Raw genomic sequence first — 6919 nt, 5'->3', positions numbered from 1 at the left:
ATAACAATTACATCAAAAGTATATTAATGTGACGTCTTATAGTTTTCCCTATTTTATCCTTTCAAATGAGTGATTAGAGAAGATGAGTCAATCATAAACTTATATTATTAATGATAATTATAGAGATTTATTCGGTGCCATAGATGTGTTTGATAAGAGCAATGTACCTAGAGGCTTGCAGAAGGCTGCGTACAGATATCACAGTCATTAAAGATATAATGAAATCATGGTGGGTGGGATTAGTGATATGACTAATTTTATTTAGTGATATGACATTTTATTTATCCATTTATCAATGATTCCATTGCCACTGCACACTGGAGCTCAATGAGTGGACAGGGTGTGGTCGGGGGCACTTTGGAAAAGGAGTATGTGGATCAGGGCCAGGGACAGCCTGTGAGCATAGGCAGACTCAGCGGTTGCTTAGGGCACCGTCTTCAACAGGGCGCCTGGGGTGCCCAATGATGACGTCACGGGGCGCCCGATGATTACGTCATGGCCATTGACGGCCGTGCAGGTGGGGGCGCTGATCATGCCTTCCACCTGGGGCTCCAGCTGCCACAGCTCGCCTCGGGCCACTCCTGGTCGGGGCTGTATTCACTTTCCTAAGCATCTCCATCTGGGCTTAGAAGGAAACTCTCAAGAGCAGGCAGGCACATGCTGAAGGGCTCCATGGTATGAGTAGGGGGCAGAGCCGTGAGAGGGTTGCAGAGACTGTTTAGAGGGATATGCCTTCTATAAGAACTTGTCTACACTGGCATGCTTTGTCTCCAAAAACTGCCTTTTGGTGACAAAACAGTGAGAGAATTTACACTGAAATGCAACTTTTGTCAGGAAAAACAGCCAGTTTTGGCAACAAAAAACTTCCAGCCCTGCTTTTCTCCTCCTTTTATTGTGAACAAAGAGCCAGTGTGGACTCTGCTGTTTGTTTTGTTGGGAGAACAGGCTTCCACCAGTTTCCCACAATGCCTGCCCTGATGGCTGTGCTCAATGTTCTTTGATCTCTGTTGCCCTGCAGGCATACACTCCTCCCCTTTAAGCTCTAGGAAGTATCTGACAGCTGAGTGAGCTGCTCTGTTTGGGGAACAAACAAACAGAAAATCATTGGAACACTCCCCTTGTACCCTGTTAGGAACACAGGGGGAGGGCTGGGGAGACTACTGTGCTGCTTTGACATTCCTCAGCATGGAGAGCTCACAGAGGTATGAGGGAATCCCAAGAAGCACAGGATTAGCTCTGCCTTCCCACAACGCTGCACTGGGGGGTGTTTACCCACATTACTTTGTTCTATCTGTAGACAGGTTGCTAGCAATGTGGCCATGAAATGTCAACAATGGGAGGGAGAAAAACCAGTTTGCACTGCTGTGTCAATTACTTTGAAATCTACTGATGAAAAAAATGATCTAAGTACAAAGTGTTGTTGTTTCTATTTTCTAGGTCTAATTGATCCTCATTGTCGGAGTGTCTGGGTACATCACAATCACTAGGTCCCAGAAATAATGGAAAGATAAAATCCTTTAGTGATTGTGATGTACCCAGACACTCCGACAATGAGGATCAATTAGACCTAGAAAATAGAAATAATAATGCTTCGTACTTAGATAATGTTTTAAAAATATATTTTAAAGATGGGAAATAGAGACACAAGTAGGTTAAATGATTTGCTCAAAGTCAAACAGTCTAAGCAGAGAACAGCCCTCCCATCTCCTGAGTCACAGCCCAGTGCCTTAACTACAAGACCATCTTCACTCCTGGGTTACAAGTATGCCCATGGGCTGTACTCTTCTCCTTTATAATGTCCATCTTCCTTTTTTTTCATCTTATTAAGTGAGGACCTTTTAATAGATTGCTCCCTAGTGATGATTAGTGGTGGAAGGCTCTCTGAGATAAGTGTTTGGAGGAAGGATTTGAAAGATGAGTGCATCAATAGATAAGGCTGTGAGAAAATTGTGGGCCACAATTCTGTTTTGGAAACCACAATTTTTAATATACATAGTTGCTGCATATTTGAGTGGCATTGTGCCCCCCCCCCCCCCATGTGCCAGCTAATCTCCCATGATTCTATGATTTGTATCTGTTTCTTGCCACATGTTTCTTGCATATATATTACCCACAATAACGCTAATGGAAGTCAGACATTTGTTCTGGGAGGAAGGTAAAATATAATCAGCCCTAATGAAGTAAGTTCTACTCACATCTGGCTGATTTAGCAAGAAATTGCTCTACTTGTGAAAGTGTACTTTCTTCATGCATTTCTCTGTGGCAGGGAGACCCAGGACAGCCTGGTGGAGAACAAAAAAGTCCTAAAAGTAAAGACTGAGAAATGTAGTACAATAAAGCCCAGAAGGTAGTGTTCAGAAGCTGGTCTGGTTCTCAGGGACAACACAGGACAGTCATAGTTCATGCTTTAATAGCAGCGATTGAAACATTCTCACACTGGTTCACCTGCTGATCTAGAAAATTACAGTTCATGTCACAGCAGACTTCACTCATTGCTGCCCAGAGCCATCCCCCATCCAGGCAGCTAAATCCTGTCTATATGTGTATGTGATAGGTGGTATTTTTCTGATCTAGCCATTTTAAAAAGAGCTACGGAATAGTTACATTGAGAGTACCAAAGTCAGCTATATAAACATAGTCCTCATTGCTGAGTTACTTGTCTGAGTTAGGGGCAATTTTGTGTTACAGAAGCCTGGAGCAGAGTGCTTTTATTCAATAACATTAAAGCTGGGTGTGTTCTTTGGAGAGTTTGGCACTTTGATGCGCAAAGTCTGGGGGAGGGGAATGAATGATTGTACCCAGTATTTCCTATGACTAGAGTCATTGTTAAATGAGCAGTACATGAACACAATGCACATGTACCTTTGGCTGTACCAAACACGGAACTCTCACTTTTCAATGCAGGAAACATGACATACTTGAAAAAGTGGCACACACAATTAGCAAAAACTAATGTAGCAGAAAACAAGCCATGATGTTAAAATAACACATATGGTAACAGTTTCTGTGGTTTAGTTTTAGTGCTGTTCTGCAGAACCAGTCCTGGGCTTATAAAATCAAGGATGCCCACATATTGAATACTGCATGCAGATATCAAAAAAGATATATTGGAATTGGAAAATATATAGAAAAGCGCAACAAAAATGATTAGGGTTATGAAACAGAGCATATGAGGAGAGATTAATAAGCCTGGGTCTTCTGATCTTTGAAAAGAAATGACTAAAGGGGTTGTGGCGTTGCCCTGCCCTGGCCCTTTAAGGGGCTGAGACAGGGAATCAGGGGGAAGCCCAGCTGAGGCAGCTAAGGAGGGCCCAGCTGGAGGCCATTAAAGCAACTCCTGGAAGGAGGCGGGAGACCAGGCCTGCCTGCCTAGCAAACCTAGGCTACCGGGCCTGTAGGCCTAGGGCTGCAAGGAGGCAGTCATGGAGGGTGGGGCTTGCATGGAGGCAGCCCTAAAAGGCCGGGCTGCAAGGAGGCAGCTGTGGTAGGCTGAGGGAGTTCAAGCCAGGGAAGCCCCAGGCCATAAGACCACAAGGCAGGGTTGCAGGAGGCAACCGGGCAGGCAGAGGCTTGCCTTTGGCCAGGGAGGAATGGCTGGGAGAGACTGCAGTCTGCCTTGAGACAGGGCTAGAGAGGGACTGGCAGTGGGCCACTGATGCCTGGAGGGTGCTGAGGAACTGTGTGTTTGTGGAGGGAGCTGGGTGTTCCTGGGAAGAAGAACTGGGGATCCTAGGGGGTAGGGAGGGCCCTGGACTGAAGGAAGAACAATGACTCCCCTGCCCTCCCTCCCTCCGGATGGGGGTGCGGACCAAGACCAGAGTGGTCACTGCCAGAGGGTAGTGCCCTGAAGAGAACACCACACCCAAAGATAGCGCATTGGCGTTGGAGCAGCCGGTTACTTCCCCAAAGCCACCCTGAGAGAAGAAGCAGTGCGGAAAGCGAGTGAACCTGCTACAGGGTATATGATAGACCTCTATGAAATCACGATTGGTTTGGAGAATATAAATAAGGAAGTGCTATTTACTCCTCATAACACAAGAACTAGGACTCACCTATTAAAATTAATAGGCATTAGGTTTAAAACAAACAAAAGGAAATATTTCTTCACACAGAGTCCAGTTAACTTATGGAACTCCTTGCAAGAAGATATTGTAAAGGTTCAGGCTATAACAGGGTTTTTAAAAGAACTAGATAAATTCATGGAGGAGAGTCCATCAAAGGCTATTGGCCAGGATGGGCAGGGATGATGTCCTTAGCCTCTGTTTGCCAGAATCTGGGAATGTAACACATTGGATGGATCACCTGATGATTACTTATTCTACTCATTCCCTCTGAAGCACCGGGCACTAGTGACTGTCAGACGATAGGATACTGCGCTAGATGGACCCTTGGCCATTCTTATATTTTGAATATGGTTTTCTTTATCTTTGGGATCCCAAAACGATAGGGCTAGGTGTAGCAACAATAAAAAGCCATCATCTTATCTTTAACAGGAAGAAGATTAAAATGCCGAGAGCACTGGGGGAGGGCATCTTATGAAATTGGTGCATCATCCCTACCAGTCAATTGTTGTATTAACCCTAAAACTCAGTTACACTGACACTGATCTGTATGCTTCAGAAGTACTGGAAATGAAAGTGTCCACACTAAAAACAGAAAGTGAGATTGATCCCAAATATGGTAAACATAGTGCCTGCAAACTGAAGCCTACAGATGACCTCTACTTATTTGAGGATGAATGAGCTTATCTCATTATGCTCCGTCTGACCCAAAAGCTGAACACTTAGACAATTTAATAAAGGGAACCTAACTTTTATATTACAATGGTGCCTAGCCACTGCAGTAATATTTGGCATCCCATTATGCTAGGTACTATATAAATATATATAGGGCTTCCGATTTTCAGTTTTATTGGCTAAAGATCAGTAAACCAACCCCAATTTTAAAAAGACAAGGAGGGTGAAATACCAATTTAAATAGATGTTTATGTAATAAACATCAGAAAAGGTTACTTGCATCTAATGGCTTGTCTGCATGGAGAAGAATGCAGACTACAGAGGTGTGATGACTCCTAAAGTGAACTAATGTGTTCCACCTTTACTGGTGTATGTAGACCCTGCTGGTAAGCACCAAAATTTCTCTAGTGTGCTTTCATGCACTGCTGTTTGAAACAGTACTAAGTTAAAGCACACTAGGGAACACTACAAAGAATCTCTTTGTATACCCTGTAATGTATAGAGTCCCAAAAACCTTCCTCACAATTCTTAGATAGCTACATAAAAGTAAAAAAAAAACCTAAAATTAATGAACCCTGAAAGCATATAGGATAAAAAAAATCCCTTCACCAAGAAGCAATATAAGAAAAGGGACATACCTAGAGTATGCCAACTATGCCATACTCCCCTGGAGTAGCCAGCACTCATCTCCTTTCTTATAGGCACCGTGACAGAAATGACATGTGAGTTGAGATTTGATGGAGAAAATGTTTAGGGAGGATATTCAGTAAGTAAAATTCAGCAGCATGCGACAAGGCACAATTATGTCTGTGGGAAGCTGACAGAAGGGAAGACATGCCTGACATCACTGGCAGAAGTAAAGTTTTGGGGTTACACCATCAGAAGCAAGAACAGAACTAAGGGGAAAAGTACTGTTGTAAAGGGCCTTGAAGGTGAAGGCAAGAGGTTTGAATTTGATGTGAAAATAGAAGGGGAAGCGCAAGAATTCAAAGTGACGAATGCCAGACAAAGAAGATGGTCTTTGCTCAGGGGCTGCAAATGTATCCTCCTAGCACAATCCATCCTATTAATTACAGTACTATGACATTCATTTTTGCACCTAAGAGTCACCTTCTCCCCATAAGAGCAATTGTTGTTACATGCCCCCATCAGGCTGCATAGAGAAAAGAGCTAGCAGAGTGATGCAGTTCTTGTACCTTCTCTTCAGGAGCTGAATGTGTCTCCACTGCAATCTAGCTCAGCTCAACGAGCTTAGAAAGTGGCAGTGCAGTGAAAAGCCAGGAACTTGATGTGATATGGTAAAATCTGCTTTTTTTCCCCACAAGATTTTAGAAAATGTCCCCTCATGTAATCTTGCATGTTTCACTGTCAGGAATTAGAATCCAGAGATAACAATGAAAATCATACACGTCCCAAAAGAAAAGCTCTGTGTAGCATAGGCACCAACTTCTCCTTTACCTGGGGGGTACTCGACCCCCCCCCCCCATTCGCCTCTCAGCCCTGTTCTACTACACCGATTCTCCTTCACCCCAGCCCATGCCCCACCTCTTCCCTATCTCCTCCCCCTGAATATGCTGCATCCCAGATCCTCTTCCCCCTCCCACACCCAGAGCCTCCGGAATGCCACAGAACATCTGTTTCATAGCAGGCAGGAGGCACTGGGTGGGAGTGGGAGTAGCTGGACAGCAGGGCTGCCACTAGGCAAGAGGTGCAGGGAGGCAGAGGGCAAAGGGGGAGCTTGGCTGCCAGTGGGCACTGAGCACCTGCTAAATTTTCCTTATGGATGCACCAGTCCCAGAGCACCCACAGAGTTGGTGCCTCTGCTATGTAGCTCAAAAGCTGGTGTGTCTCACCAAGAAAAGATGGTTTGATAAAAGATATTACCTCACCCACTATGTTTCTCTAACGTCCCAGAGGGCATCTCTCAATACCCATAAGTCAGGTTACACTATGAGATGCTTGCTGGCTATGTCTACACTGCAGTTAAAAACCCCTTGGCTGGCCTGTGCCAGGTGACTTGGGCTTTGGGTCTGTTTCATTGCAATGTAGATGAAGGATTGGCTCAGAACTGGAGAGGGGATGTGGTTATGGTTAGGGGCCTATAGAGGTCCCTGAAGGATCTGGGAGACAGATAGGCTAAAGTGATTACTGCCAAGGTCAAAAAGGACCATTATCTAGTCTGA

The sequence above is a fragment of the Pelodiscus sinensis genome, chromosome 3 (genome assembly GCF_049634645.1).
Source record: "Pelodiscus sinensis isolate JC-2024 chromosome 3, ASM4963464v1, whole genome shotgun sequence".
Lineage (NCBI taxonomy): Eukaryota > Metazoa > Chordata > Testudines > Trionychidae > Pelodiscus > Pelodiscus sinensis.
This window is presented reverse-complemented; position numbering follows the sequence as displayed.